Below are 16,028 nucleotides of genomic sequence, written 5' to 3'. Positions count from 1 at the left end.
AGATTCTGACACCTGAAGGTTATAGACACAATGAAATCTCTCCAGCATGAGCTTCCACGTACTGTTACCAAAAACCACACACTGACAGAATTACGATGTGGGGCCAGGGGACTGAATTGCTGGGCAACGGATCACATTAAAAATGAAAAGATGTAGTCTGCTTAAGTAGATACACGAAGCCAAGAAATAATTTCAGCCCTTTTCAATATTCAATCCGTTGCCATCTCTTTACAAACAAACGAAAGGGAGTTGTTGCTAAAAAATCACTATGCTAATTTTTAGTGACATTCATGCCTGTGAGCACATATAAGGAGTTCCAAGATAAATTTTGCCTTCTTTAGCTTCCTTAAAATGCTTGGAAATTAATATGTATTGTTAACCAAGATGATGAAGTGATATATGTTCTTTGGAAATATAAAAATTTAAGATATAAAATATAAAAGTTATTATAAATAACATTTTAATGTATATAATTTTAGTTTTTACCCCAAGATGTACATCTAAGTATTCGTGTTTTAAACCTCGTGTCTACTTCATTATACCTAATCTATTTTGTAGACAAAATCTGTTTTGTAGATTTTCTTCATTCGAAAACGTAAAGACAACATTTCTTTAGCCATTAAATATTCTACACAGTATGCCTTTACATGAGTATACAATTCTTTAACACAATTAATTGTACTCTATTTCATTCCCAATGTTTTCATATTTTGACTTTTAAATCTTTTTGTTTGCCTTTGATATTTTTACTCAAAGTAAATCCCTAAAGACAAATTGCTGTGTCACAGTATGTGAACATTTTTCAAACTATAACAAGTTGTCAAACAGCTCTCAAATATTATATATCTTACAGGTCTCTCAGGGACTAGGTGCAAGACACAGTATTTTCCTATTCCCATTAATACATGAGGCTTTTAAAATGCCAACAACAGTTCTTTAAATAAGTCTTCTTGCACTTGTATTTTACCCCAAATGTTACTGGCTGTTTTCTAATTAAAGTAACCAGGTGAAGCCTTTCTTGGTCCTGTGTGGAGTTGAAATCAGGGCTGAGAATTTTACATGAAGCTATTTTTTGAGAAAACTCTAAACTCTACAGACATCTTTTATTTATTTAATAGTGCTTAACATTGCAACTTTGAATGAGACAGAATAAGGCTATCACATTTTTTCTTGTCAGTTTAAGTGGTTATAAAACAGCTGTGATCACCAGCTTAATGAATGTAGAAATTTTACATTAACTGTGGATAGATATCCATCTTCATCTTATTTTTATTAGTTATTAAGCACATAATAAAGTAATATGTAAACATAAAAATTAGAGACCATCTTCTTTTTCAGAAATCCTAGTTTTGCTCTCTTAATTAGGAGTTGTTATTTGATGACCATTTTTTAAAAAAATAATGATCTTACAAATGTCAAATAGCTTTTTATGCAAATTGTACAGAATCAGAAATTCACTTTGTTGTGGAGTCAATGTGATGTCCTAGGTTAAAGAAGAGGTGCATTTTTCATGTTTCTCAAAAGTACTGGACTTTGCACAAACAAAAGTAAGAAATTAAAATCCATACAAAGTGAAAAAATGTAACCGTAATATGTGAGAAACACCAAAAAGAGGGTGGCATATTAAAATGAAATAGTTATTATTTGTATTTAAGTCTAAAGAAAATATACCAAAGCCACTGGGAGATTGTTTAGATTCTTCAGGACATTTCTTCCTAATCACATTGTTTAATTACCTGAGGTTAAAATATAGACGAATGTATTAGTAAGGAGAGATGCAATGATTAAAGATCGGTATTATTAGTTGTGAGATTTTCAAGGACATCTTTATGGACAGAGGTACAATAGATTTTTTTTTTTTTTTGACACAGAGAGGTTAAAAGCATATGAAAAATCCTGAGACTATTAGTGACCTCTAATATCTCAAAGAATAATCACTGAAACAAGAAAATAGGTACAACTAGCTTATCTGAATCTGCCTTAAGGAATCATCATAAAATTTCTCCTAAATAGAAACATAAAGCTTTATCACAAATAGTTAACATAAACTTTAACACGAATAGTTAAATGAAATAAAACTAAGTTTGCTTTTCCAAATAAATTTCCCACGTTTACAGACAGCACAGTATTTAGATGTCTTATTTACACAACGCCTCCATTTTAGCGGTAGACGTGAACATCTTCAAAGGTTGACTGAAGACTTGTCAGTGCTATTCTGTCGTTTCCGGGAATGACTTATAGATGTTGAGGCATAAGTCCTCCTGTCTTGCCATGCAAGGAAGGGGCTATGAAATTTTAAGTTATGGGTGCTACAGAAAGCAGTAAAGACAACATTTTAGAATGCTTCAGGTAATGCGTAGGACCTGTGAACTTAGAAATATATGATGGCAAAAATAATTACCGCGGTGAGCATTTACATATGAAAAAAATCACTTTAATACCCCAATAGAGAAATTGGGTAAATATATGATGATCCTTCTTCCCCGTGGAATCAACACAGTTAATTAGATTGAAATTTAAAGAGAATTAGTGATGGCTTGGGAAACTGCTATAAAAGGAGCAGTCAACTATGGAAAAATTAAAAATAATGTTAAAATTTTCTTATGTCTAAAATAGCTGAAAGAAAATATAGCAGAGGTTTAATATTATTTGATTTGCTGTTCATGAAGACTATGCGTTATTCTTACTTTCCTGCATTTATGATTTTGCAGATTTTCTCTCATAAAACTATACTAACTATTTCCATAATACAACCCACCCTTATTTTAAACTCTACTGCGGGTCCTGTGAGCAATGCACAGAGGGGGCAGCTGTGCAGCTTCCAAGAGAAGGGGTTACGCCTGGCTCCACACTCCTCCTCTGGGCTGCTTTGCTATCCCAGCTGCCCTCTCGTCCCTTCCTATCAGCCCTTTGTGTGTGTTGCTTTCTGTAAGTTTTACACTTTTCTTTGTCAATTTTTCACAGGTATAGGACCTATCTTTAATTGAAGGAGATAATCAAATCAATCTTTGGTTTCTCTTTGTTTATATTTTGTGTGAGAAATTGGTATGCTAAAATCAAATGCCACCTGTATTCACAAATAGGGTGACATTTGTGTTGTGCCTGATTACACTGTGAGCCCACACTCACCCTCTCTGTGGCTCCTGGGTGCATTTGTGAGTGCATCTGTCACCTGGAATCACCTCAGGTTCCCTACCATGTTACCTCTATCCTACCCTGGCTCCCACCTGTAAGGGACGTCAATAAGGCCAGTGTCATGAACAGCCACTATTTTTTTTTTTCTTTGAGATGGAGTCTCACTCTGTCATCCAGGCTGGAGTGCAGTGGCACAATCTCAGCTCACTGCAACCTACACCTCCTGGGTTCAAGAGATTCTCCTGCCTCAGCCTCTCCAGTAGCTGGGACTACAGGCGTGTGCCACCATGCCCAGCTAATTTTTGTATTTTTTGGTGGAGATGTGGTTTCACCATCTTGCCCAGGCTGGTCTTGAACTCCTGACCTCAAGTGATCTGCCTGTCTTGGCCTCCCAGAGTGTTAGGATTACAGGCGGAGCCACTGCGCCTGGCCAGGAACAGCCACTATTAAAATACCAATGTTCATTCTCAAGAGCTCTGATACCCTCACAGGGGCTGATTGATGCCCAGGTGCAGGATCAATGGTGGTGTTGGGAAACTGGAAGAAGCCAGTGTGACTAGACCATAGAAAGCAAGTAGAGCATGACACAGCTTTAGACTGGAGAGTCAGGTGGGGCAAATTAGGCAAGACCTCCTAGATCAAGTTAAAGATGTTAGGCCTTATCCAAGGATCACCAGGTAGCTCTTGAAATATTTTAAGCAGGAAAGAGTGATATGATATGATGTGAAAAGTAAATGATGATTCTGGATATGGTCCACATTTACACAACTGGTGAGAGATGAACAAGGGTGACAGCCTGAGTCCTCTGGATTAGGAAACAAGAAATCTGTCCACAACTACAGGGAAGACTCCGGTAAGTGCAACTTACAGTTTACAAATTTTAAGAGAGGTGCCACATTTGAAGAGACTGTTAGGACAATTACTATGCAGCTCCAGTTTCTCTGTTAGTATAATTTTGATCCCAGCCAACCCATGCTTTTCTGTCTTAAAAAGACCAAACTTAGCAGTTCTTTGAGCCTGAAAGCAAGTTAAAAATACCAACATCATTTTGGCTACGGAATAGAGTTCCTTCAAGTGCCTCTGCATTTAAGCATTCATCCTGAGTAAAAAAATGTATCCAGCACACAGATTGTTCCCTCTCGTGTTGCTTTCTATGTCAGACTTAGTAATCTCAACACTCCATCCAATCTAATTCAGAATCATTAACATTTGTACTTAGCCACATGGATTCAAATGCTGAATGTTTGGAACATTTGCAGGCAGATGTTATCAAAGATGTTCTCCTTTCACAGTTTCCTCAGTTAATTTGCATAGAACAACCATTGCCACTGAACATGAGGTGCAGTCAACAGAGAAGCAATTTTTTTTGTTGTTGTTTGCTTGCTGTTGGGTTCTGGGCATGTGCTTGTATTGGGAAAGTGTTGTACTTTACCGCATTCAGATAAGTATTGCTTCAATTATGGCTTGTTGTTGCTGTTCTTATAGATTTACTTTAATCAGTTAGGAAGCAGATATTAATATGAGGAGAATGTGTTTTCCTTTAGAAGCTGAATTTAATAGAAAGACATTCAGGACCCACTTTTTCATTGAATTCTGCCTTTCTTTTTAGCCATAATTGGATCCTTTGCTTTTACTAAAATGTGGCCTTTTATTTACTCCTTTTTGCAATTCCAAGGTCGGATAGTTTTGAACGAGGAAAACATCATTACCTCTAATATTGATTTGTCAGGGTCTTCTTATTTACCTTTCATACTGAGCACTAAAAGGACCTAGAAAATAAATTCCAAAATCCAACCCAAACTAAAGGTGCCCTTCATGTGTGAATTTTATGACTTCTCTGCTCTTGTTCATAAATTATTACCAATCAAAGGATTCTTGTCCAAGCTTCACTGGGGATGAAACGCTGGTCAAGATTCAGACAAAATTTGTTGCTGAAATGACAGTATTTTTGTTAGTAGATATGGAAGGAATCAATTTAACCAATATATTAGCAAGTATGTCACTTTTCCTCAGTCTTAGAAAATAAAAGTTCCCTCCTCTTGTCATAGGTCATCATGTCTAACCTTGCTCTTCATCAGATCGTTCCCGTTTCCTTCATTGCCATTATATGTCCTTCATCCTGAAACTCTTGCTACTGGCTAGTTTCCCTGCAACCTGTGTACATGTTGATTCTTAAGTTTTTGTTACTAAAAAAACCAAACTTCTTGCTCTTCATTAACTCTCTAATGACCATACTCACTCCCCACTCCCCTTTCTTCCTTTTCTTCTTCTTCTTTTTTTTTTTTTCTTCAAGAGAGAGTTAAGGACTGTGAAATAAAGATGTCAATGAAAAACCTTGGCATACAGTGTTCCAGAAAGATTAATGTAGCAATGGCCTGCCAGAGGCAAGTAGATCAGTTTTCTGGCTATTGCAAGAGTTTATTCAGTGCAGGGTGATGAATGTCTGCACAAAACTGCTCTTCCAAATATCCTAACTTATTTCAACTGCCATGGTTTTTTCAAATTTTGTCCTCAAAATCATCCCCAATGCGGAACCTGTCTTGTGCTGCCATGTTACCCGCCTCCATTTTGAAGGCTTCATCTGGTGGTACTTAATCAACATTCACCTTGGTTTGTTGTTTTATTTGTTTGCTATCCTGTTTCTACTTTGTTTTATCTCTTGCTCTTCATGACATCTATAGTTTTGAATATAAATATTCTCTAGGAACTTTAGGTCTTATTGATTCAAAGTGCTAAACTTTTTATTATTTTTTAAGAAGTAGTAGATAATCTTCCTGATTTTAAGAGATAATATACTATTTTTACTACTATAGTTGTGGGATTTTGTTTTATTTTATTTTGGTTTTTGGTATGCTTTCATATCTGATAAGATCAGCTACTTTTTCCCAAGTCTTCATTACAGATGTCTTTCAAAAGAATTAACATCTTTACAATGTTAAATTGTCTATCAGGGAAAAGAGTGTAACTTTATTTCTTCAAGTTTTTATATCTGTAAGTGGAATTACTAAAGCTTGAAAATCTAAAATATTCTCTATAATGCCTTGTGCATTGTTTATACAACTGTTATTGTAATTCCTAAATATTTTATCTTGTTGTGAGTTTTAACATTATTTTTAATTTTATTTTTTACTTGATTATGCCTGGTATAGGTAAATTATTGAAAGTTAATCTAATATCAAACAACTTCCCAGAACTACCTTATAATTTTTAAGAATGTGCCTGTTAACTCCATTAGATTTGCCTTGTAGATGAACATATATTGTTAAATAATAATTTTTTTTAATCTATTCCTATTCTATCCTTATACCTATTATTTTGTTTTCTTATTACATTTTCCAGGGTCTTTAGTACTATAAACAAAAAAACAAATCTAATTAAAAATATTGATAAGAAACATCTTTATCTCATTCCCTCCTTTAAAAAATAAGTACTAAATCAACCCACTATGTTTGTGTGTGGTTTTGATAAATTCTCTTTATCAAGTTAAGGGATTTCTCTTTGCTTTTAAGTTTCCCAGACTTTGATTATCAAACTGAATTTCATCCTCCTTTTTTTGCATCTGGGAAAATCATATACATTTTTCTGTTATTTTGTTAATTTGATGACTTGTATTGATAAATGTTCTGATATTAAATTATTATTGTATTCTCTATTGAACATAATATATTTTTGTCAAATTGTTGAGATATAAAAGCTAATTTAATTAATTTGGATTTTTTTAACACCTAAGAAATGTCTATACAATTTTCTGTTTTTAATTATCCAGTTTAGCTTATCTGTTCCTTGAAAGTTTGCTAGAATTCTTCATAAAACTATCAGAGCCTTGTACTATTTTGCTGGAAAGGAATATATTTAATTCATATTTCAATTATTAATAGTCATTGTCTATTCATTGGGCTAATATTACTAGTTTTGCCACTTTATATTTTTCTAGAATATTCTGTTTTAGATTTCTAAATTTGTTGGCATATGGATGCACAAAGCACTATTTCATTATTATAGCATTCATACCTGGAGATATTTATCTTTTAAATCCTATAATTTATTTATTTGGTCTATTACCCTCCCATAGACACTTAAAAATAAGTATTAAGAGAGGTTATCTAACTTTTATTATTTTCAAATAATCAATTTTTGGTTTCCTCATCTTTTTGATTTTTTATGTTTCTTTTTGATTTCACTGATTGCTGCCTTTAATTTTTTATTTTCTTTTTATTTTTTGGCTTTGTTATAGTATTTTAAAATATTTTTTATAATATCTAACTTGTTTTCACTTCCTCTTGTGGTCTGATAGATCCATTGAAAGCTGTAATTTTTCTATACATTTCTTGATTGAGCTATGCCCTCAATTGTTGAGGTTTTTAATTGTCACTTAGCTCTAAATTGTTCCTTATTCCCCCATACCATTACCATTTTGACCCAAGTTCTTCTGGTCACAAGTGTTTAAGGATACAAATATGTCCATTTTTTAACCATTTTCTTCATTGATCTAATTATTTTTCACTTGATCAGTGACCATAATATGTATGATACTGATGTTTTGAAGTTTATTGAGGCTTCCTTTGAGAGTTCATTCAGCATTGACTTGTGTGTATTTTCCATGTGTACTTAACGTGGTACACATGTTTCTTGTCTGATGTAAAATTAGGCATATATCTAATAAGTTTATGAGTCATTCAAAAGTTCTAGAATTTTTCTTATTCTTTGTTCTTTATCAGTTTCTAAGTTTTCTCTTTTAAAATCCCAGTCACAATTGTTCATTCACAATTGTTCATGAATCTGTTTTTCCAATAGATGTGATGATTTATGCTTTTTTGTCTTTCAAGTATACATAGGCTTATACCTGTTTATGATTATTATGGCCTTTTCACTTATTATATTTCTTAGTATTATATATTGTCCTTCATTGCTGCTTTCAATTTACTTGTTGTCCTACATTGTATTTTAACTGGTGTTTTATTTATTTTATTTTATATTTTGAGACAAATTCTTACTCACTCTGCCACCCAGGCTGGAGTACAGTGGCATGATCTTGGCTCACTGCAACATCCACCTTCCGAGTTCAAGCGATTCTCCTGCCTCAGCCTCCCAAGTAGCTGGGACTACAGGCGCGAGCCACCATGCCGGGCTAATTTTATATTTTTCGTTCAGACAGGGTTTCACCATCTTGGCCAGGCTGGTCTTGAACTCCTGTCCTCAAGTGATTCATCCGCCTCGGCCTCTCAAAGTGCTGGGATTTATCGGGGTGTGTGAGCCACCGCGCCCAGCCTTGACTGGTATTTTAACTGCCACTACAATTGTCAGTTAGTTATTCTTATTTTCTTATTTTATAAGTTTTCTCTTCTCCTCTTTCTTTTTGATTTTTTTCTGCACTTTTTTGCCACTAATATGTATATCTCATAAGCAATATTTTAGATCAATTTCTAAAAATTCATTCGTATAGAAATAATTTTTTGTTGTAAACTATGCTCCAAGCAGTCTTGTAAATACTTTGCCTGTGTCATCTCATTTCATTTATATAAAGGTCTAACAGGTATTACTGTTAGCATTACTTTATATATAAAAAACAGCCAGTGGAATTTTAAATAGCTTGCCGAAAGATACACAGATAATGGTTTCAGTACTTGAACCTGAGCCTATACTCTTTACCACTATGATGTGCTGCCTTCCAATAAATTTATAATACCTTTTTATTGATACATAATACACGTACATATTTTTGAGATACAAGTGATAATTTGATAAATTTATATAATATATAATATGTGAAGAACAAATCAGGGTAATTGGGATATTCATCACCTTAAAATTTTATCTTTTCTTTATGCTAGTAACCTTCAAATCATTATCTTCTAGCTATTTTGAAATGTACAATCGATTAATGTTAGCTATAGTCACCATACTGATCTATTGAACACTAGGTCTTATTTCTTCTTCCTAACTGTGTATTTGTACCCACTAATCAACATCTCTTTATCCCTTCTCTCCACCTCTTGTAACGACCAATCTACTCTCTACCTCCATGAAATCCACTTTTTTTTAGCTTCCACCTATGACTGAGAACATGCAGTATTCATCTGTGTTTCTCTTAATAAAATCACCCCCAGCTCTATCCATGTTGCTACAAATGATAGGATTTCATTTTGTATGTCTTAGTAATATCCCATTAGGTATATATACACCACATTTTCTTTATTGATTAATGGACAATTACCTTGATTCCATATTTTGGCTATTGTTAATAGTGCCAATCATGGGATTGCAGGTATCTCTTCAATATATTTATTTCCTTTCTCTCAAATATATACCCAATAACTAAATTGCTGAATCGTATGATAGTTCTATTTTCAGTTTATGAAAAACCTCCATACACTTTTCCTTAGTGGCTGTCCTAATTTATATAACCCCCACAGTGTACTAATGTTCTGTCTTCTCCACATTCTTACCAACATCTGTTATTCCCTGTCTTTTCTGATAAAATCCATTTTAATCATGGTGAGATGATATCTCATTGTGGCTTTGATTTGCATTTTTCTTTTTTCTTTTTTTTTTTTTTTTTGATAGAGTCTGACTCTGTCACCAGGCTGGAGTGCAGTGGCGCTATTTCGGCTCACTGCAACCTCCACCTCCCGGGTTCAAGCGATTCTCCTGCCTCAGCCTCCCAAGTAGCTAGGACTACAGGCATGCACCACCATGCCCAGGTAATTTTTGTATTTTTAGTAGAGAAGGGGTTTCACCATGTTGACCAGGATGGTCTCAATCTCTTGACCTTGTGATCCGCCCGCCTCGGCCTCCCAAAGTTTTGGGATTACAGGCATGAGCCACTGCTCCCGACCTTGATTTGCATTTTTCTGATGCTTAATGATTTTAAGTCTTTTCCATATATCTGTTGGCCATTTGTCTTTTTTTTTTTTTTTTTTGAGAAATATCTATTCAGATCTTTTGCCCATTTTTAAATCAATGTTCTTGGATTTTGCTGTTGAGTTGTTTGAGCTCCTTATATTATACTCATTTTTCTTATAAGGAAATTGAGCCTCAGAGAGATTAAATAAAATTGCCTACACAATAATGCTAGGGCTGGACTTTGAACCTAATCAGTTTGGTTTTTGAGTGTACACTCCCAGCTATTTTTTGTTTACTTCTTATATTATACAGTTATACAGAAGTGAGAAGGTGAAATACAAGTTGGGGAGGCACCAAGACATCAAAGGAATGAAGCACAAGATGCAAGTTCAGAATACAGTAGTAGAGATGGTGACAGTCTCATTCTGTATTGGTCCTCCCTGTCTTCACTCCTTGCTCTCCTCTCCTTAGGCACTCTGGTTTTCTATATGGTTTTCTCTTACCCCATCAAAAACCTACCTTCAAAATAGGAGTGGTAAAATCCATTCATACTGAAGTCCGGGGACTGGGAGTTACTTATTTCTTCTGGGTCTAATGGTAACAGACCACATTTGAGAAAATTTTGGATTCCAGAATATTTCAGGTATATATGGATTATGTTTGTTAAGCAAGAAAATCACAGATCACAAAATAATATATTTAAACAGATGAGTAAAGCAAATGCCATGGTAGCAGTTTAGAGTAGCAAGAAGTGATGGTGTTACGAAGTCATAGCAATTGCTAACTTATTATAGACACTAGCAATTAAATATCCTGAAACATCTTCTGTTCTAACTTGAGTGAAAATGCCCATTTATTCACTCTGGCAATTTTAGGATTCAAGCTGAAGCCAAACAAGAAACTAAGAAATCCTTTTTAATAGTTGATAAATCAGCTAATTGAAGTTTATGCGAAGTGGTTTTAGAGTCTTCCTAAATAATAACACAAAGAAGAGGTCTTATCATATGATTACAGACATGGTTATAACACAGAAGGCAGAGTTAGTGTTGTTAAAATTCCAGGTGATATGTAACGTTAATACCTCGACATAAGCTGGTTTTATTAGTTTTCAGTAAAAATAGCAATAAATAATTTAAATATATGTCAAAATTAATTATTAAGCTTTGTGTAATGAGCACCATTTTTAAAACACACTTTTTTATTGTGGCAAAATATGCATAATGTACAGTTTACCATTTTAACCATTTTTAAGTGTACCCTTCATTGACACTAAATACATTCACATTATTGTTCCATCATTGTCTCTAACTTTCTCAAGAACTTTTTCATCATTCCAAACTGAAACTCTATTTCCACTAAACAATAACTCCATAGTCCCCCAGAAACCCCACCAACCTTGGTAACCACTGTTCTACTTTCTATCTCTATGGATTTGACTACTTCATGTACCTCATATAGGTGGAATCCTACAATGTTTGTCCTCTTATGCCTGGCATATTTTATTCATCATGATATCTTCAAGGTTGTAGAATGTGTCAGAATTTCCTTCACTTTTAAGGCTAAGTAATACTCCACTGTATGTACATACCACGTTTGGTAATCCATTTACATGTTGATGGACATCTAAGTTGTTTCCACTTTTTGGCTATTGCAACTAATGCTGCTATAAACATTGGTGTGCAAAGCTTTCATATATATCTATATATGATTTGAGTACCTAAAACAAAATCTTTTAGATAAACTAATAAGACATCAGAAATATAATACTTGGTGTTAACTAGGATGCCATACCTGGTGAAATTTTTGAATCATTTTGGAAGTATCTGTTATTGTTAGAGTGACCACATAATTTATCATCCAAACCAGGATGCTCTTGACAGTAAAAATAGTATGAGTAATATTTACCTGGACAAAATCAGCATAAAACAGAACTATCCCAGGCAAACCAGGTCATGTGGCCCCCTTATCCCTTTGAAAGGCAGTTTAATAAATAGAATCTTTTGTTTCCAGGTACTGGAATCTGTCATTTGAAAATATTGTATTTAATTTCGTTGGAAATCGGGGTCAAATTTTCAGATTAGGAAGTATAGTAGTAGTTTTAAAACTCTGGGATTCCATTTAGTGAGATGAAGTCAAACCCATCTATTTCCCTTGAGTTAAGTTAACCACTTAATACAGTCCTTTGATATCATTTAAGGAAATGATAATTATTAACAGAGGTGGCACCAAGCAGATAGGTCTAGGTGAACCCATTGTTTTCTGTTGCTAGCACTTTTGTCAGTAATTATCACAGATTCTCCATGAGAAGAGAATAATTGAACACAATAAAAATGAATTTTGTACTTTGGGTTCTTTTCTTTCTCTGGTGTGGGTCCAACCAACCAATGCATATAGTTAATCACGTCTAAACGGACTTAATTATGTCTAGATCTCATGACTTTTTCCTTCATTCATCAGAAGCAGAAATTCAGACATTCTGGCAGCCCATTGATCCTGGTAGCAAATTTGATCCCCCCTTCCTTGGATATCCAAAATCTAGGGGATACTGATTATATCTATGTAATTAGTACTTCAAGGCCAAATGGAAGTAGAAAACCAAGCCCCAACAATTTTAGTTCTTGATAAATTATCAAGATAGGTGGGAAACTGTTTAGATAAGTGGGATGTTTGAAATCTAAAACCTTTATCTGAGTACTTGATTAACACTTTGTTTGTTGGGGGAATAGAGAGTATTAGGAGTTACTGCTCCAAAGGAAAGGAAATCACCTTGATAAGTCAACATAAGGGAGAAAGCTAGGTTGGCTTTAAGTAGCCATTCAGTTAATAATTGGGTATAATTTATAATGAACAAATTGATTGTTTTATATATTATAACTCACTCTCTTTGCTCTGACATATGCCACATTTATGTCTCAGGTGAGTTCTTTGAAAAAATAGATCCCTCTATTATAGAACCCCATAAAGAAGCAAATTAGTGTTTCTGCAGAGGAACGTATCAGAATTCTCACAAGGAAGATAGAGACTACAAAGAGCTTCTTTTCAGATTAGGTCAGATTTTGCAGACAAATGAGGGAGTACCAATATTATGGAAAACTTTCATTTTTCAGTAATTTTAGATTTCAGATATGTAGATGACAGATTGAAGGCCTATGATGATATTTATGTTTAGATTTATAAAAATAGTACCTAAAATAATACTAACATATTGCAGAACTTATAGAACCCCCCTCCCCAAAAAAAAAAGAAACAAAGAAAAATCAACTGCCTTTCAGAGAATACTTTCTAGCTGTTTGGATCTCTCTTTTTAACTGTAATTGAGATTGTACAATACATGTAGTCTCACAATTTGCTGTATTCTGTTAACACCAGATATTCTAAAGGGCATTTTTTAAACAAACCCATTAGAAAAACTGACAGAAAGATGCCAGACCTAGAAGAGGCAGCACTGCTAGTCAATAACGGAAGACGTGGAAGGCTATTGTTAGAAGAAATTCTGAGCTTTTGATAAAGACTCATTGAACTTAAGTCTAGATCAATTTTTAAAGTTATAAAGCATATGATGTTGTATGGATTTTTTAAACGCAGAAAATTCTTAAGCACCATTTTAATCAGGCTTCCCAGGTTTTTTCCTTCTTTCATGGCATTACTAATGAGAACACCGTTCTTAATTTGAGGTTATATTGTCTTATCCAATGTCTATTGAAGGAGAAAATGTTATTTTAGGATTCCCAAGCTATGTTGTTTGCCTTTCTTTTTTTGTAGGGCTTTTACTTGCTAACTCAAAGGTTTACTATGAGAAAAAGTGTGTAATGTGATCTCTGAAAGAAACACTAAGTGTTCAAAATGCACCAGAAATCTCAAAATGCCTTTTTAAATGTAGTATTAGAAAACTTCGTTGAAGTGAAAAATACTGGCCTTTAGAAGCAGTGTTTTAAAAATTATGGTTTCCAGTGTTTTCCAAGATTGCACACTGTGGAATCATGGAAATTCCATGATTTCTGGAGATTCTAAGTGAATGAAAAGAAGTCTGTTTAGTAGCTAAGCTTACTTTATGTGTAATCTATTAAATCTGTGTCTAACTTCCTGGTCCATCCACCTGCTGTATTCCATTCTATATCTATATTAGACTGGAAACATTAACCAATGGTGAAAGCATAAAATAAGTAAAGTGCATGAAGCACTCAGGACTGTCAAAATTAAACTTTTCATATATATGTCACCATGCTGGCTTTTAGGAAAAATATAGCTAAATATACGTATAATTGTTTCTTCCTTATGTTTCATTGAGTTCTATCATAAAACTAACAATAAACTTTGAAATGTACTCTAAGTTTTATTTCTTTTTCTTTCTTTTATAGCCTTTGGTTCATGTGTACCTGATTGAGACAGTTGTAATTTTTCAGAATGAATCAGTTTTAAGTATTAAAATACCAAAAGGTATGTTTACGATTTAGAAAAAGAACAATCCCCTTTGCTTCTTGATGAGTTTTTGTCTCATTGAGTCATCAGAATACATTGTGTTTATTGGAATTTGATATATTACACTTTGGCGTGGGCCAGAAGACAAACTACCACATATGATCCTTCATTCCTCGGATTGTGATCAGTCAGCCATGATTAAATAGCTTTGGTTGTAGAGAATCTTAGTGAGAAGGTAAACATGTATGCATAATATCTGAAACTGGAACCACAAGAGGAAGCAAAATAATGATCAAGGCATATTGGTTTTATCAATAGTATTGCAGTCTTTAGTTTGAACAAAAATATTTTCTGCTATTATGATTAAGTAAGCTAAAGAAAATTACAGCTTGTCTTCACCATTTGCTAAAAACATACATAAGGATATTGGCAAGAGCACAGGAAAAAAAGCAAAATCCATCTAGATTTACTAAAATTATGTGAGAATAATGTTTGACAAGGATGTCTGGATTAAACTGAAGCCTAATCTCCAACATTTAAAGCATGTAGCTAGTTATTTTTATTTTTGTTAACATTTACATTGTTGAAAAAAAAAGTTTATTAATGTGTTGAAAAAAAAAAGTTTATTAATGTGGAGTGAGAATAGGATTCCTTGTTAAGGGATGGGTAAAATAGAAAGGTAGGAGAGATTCAAAAAATATGGTTTTTTGAAAACCCAGAAGAGTTGGGAAAACAGGTACTGGAATTCCACCTCCAATTACACTTCAAGCCTGCTAAAATTCAACAGGTGAATAGTTGCCTCAGATCTGCTTACCCAGAGCAAATGCCACTTAATCCAATATGAAGGTAATAATAATAATGTAATTGCTATATGCCAGGCACTGCTTTATCCACTTTAAATCATGACTCATTTTGTTTTTAAAACAACTCAGTGAGGGAGTGTTATTATTATGTTCACTCTACAGATGAAGAACAGAGGCTCAGAAAACTTCACTGGCCTGTTGAAATCACACAGCAAGTTAACTGCAGAATCAACAGATGAAGCCCAGGCAGTGTAGCTCCAGAATTATGGCTCCTAATCTCTGCTATGTGGTCTGAGATTCTCATGTAATCTACACCATAGCTCAGGATCAGAATGTAGTAGTTGGATCCCTGCAGAAGGAAAAATGATCAAATTCGTAAATAAAGCATCTTGAGAGAATGTCTTATGTTATTGTCGTGTGATATATTTTGAACACGCTTCACTATGAGCTTGTGAAAGAGGAAGGTAAGACATGGCTAATCCACTTTGTAAGTGAGGAACAGATACAGTGTGCATTGAGAAGTAGAGTGATTTTTCCCAAAAGGTCATTCAGTTAGTACTTATGCAATGTAGAGCAGATTAATTATGTTTTAATATTAATTTTAAAAATATTGAATAGAACTATAATTATCTTTTTAAAATTATATCGGTTTGGATCACATTTCTTTGGAGAATAGGCATCTATCACTCATGACTATGGTTATAGTAATTTTAAAGCAATATATTCTTATAAAATACAATTAACCAAAAATCAAGTGCTCATCATTGAATCACCTTCCCTTCCGTTCCGTTCCGTTCCCTTCCCTTCTCTTCCCTCCCCTTCCCTCCC

The 16,028-nt window shown here is 34.0% G+C and overlaps 1 protein-coding gene and 1 long non-coding RNA gene across 5 annotated transcripts in view; both read left to right on the top strand.

Annotated features, from left to right (window-relative positions):
- Positions 1–15,592, top strand: part of LOC126961536 (uncharacterized) — a 50,969-nt gene extending 35,377 nt beyond the window's left edge. The window contains exons 3-4 of one of the 2 annotated variants that reach the window (XR_007728329.1): positions 14,337–14,415; positions 15,363–15,592. This is a non-coding gene — a long non-coding RNA (uncharacterized LOC126961536). The remainder of the gene's footprint in view (positions 1–14,336; positions 14,416–15,362) is intronic. The other variant, XR_007728328.1, reaches the window with a different exon arrangement.
- Positions 1–16,028, top strand: part of NKAIN3 (sodium/potassium transporting ATPase interacting 3) — a 1,223,038-nt gene that overhangs the window by 653,236 nt on the left and 553,774 nt on the right. The gene's annotated exons all lie outside the window — the stretch shown is intronic.

The sequence above is a fragment of the Macaca thibetana genome, chromosome 8 (assembly GCF_024542745.1).
Source record: "Macaca thibetana thibetana isolate TM-01 chromosome 8, ASM2454274v1, whole genome shotgun sequence".
Taxonomy (NCBI): domain Eukaryota; kingdom Metazoa; phylum Chordata; class Mammalia; order Primates; family Cercopithecidae; genus Macaca; species Macaca thibetana.
Note: the sequence above shows the minus strand (reverse complement) of the source record. Positions and strands in the feature narration are given on the sequence as shown.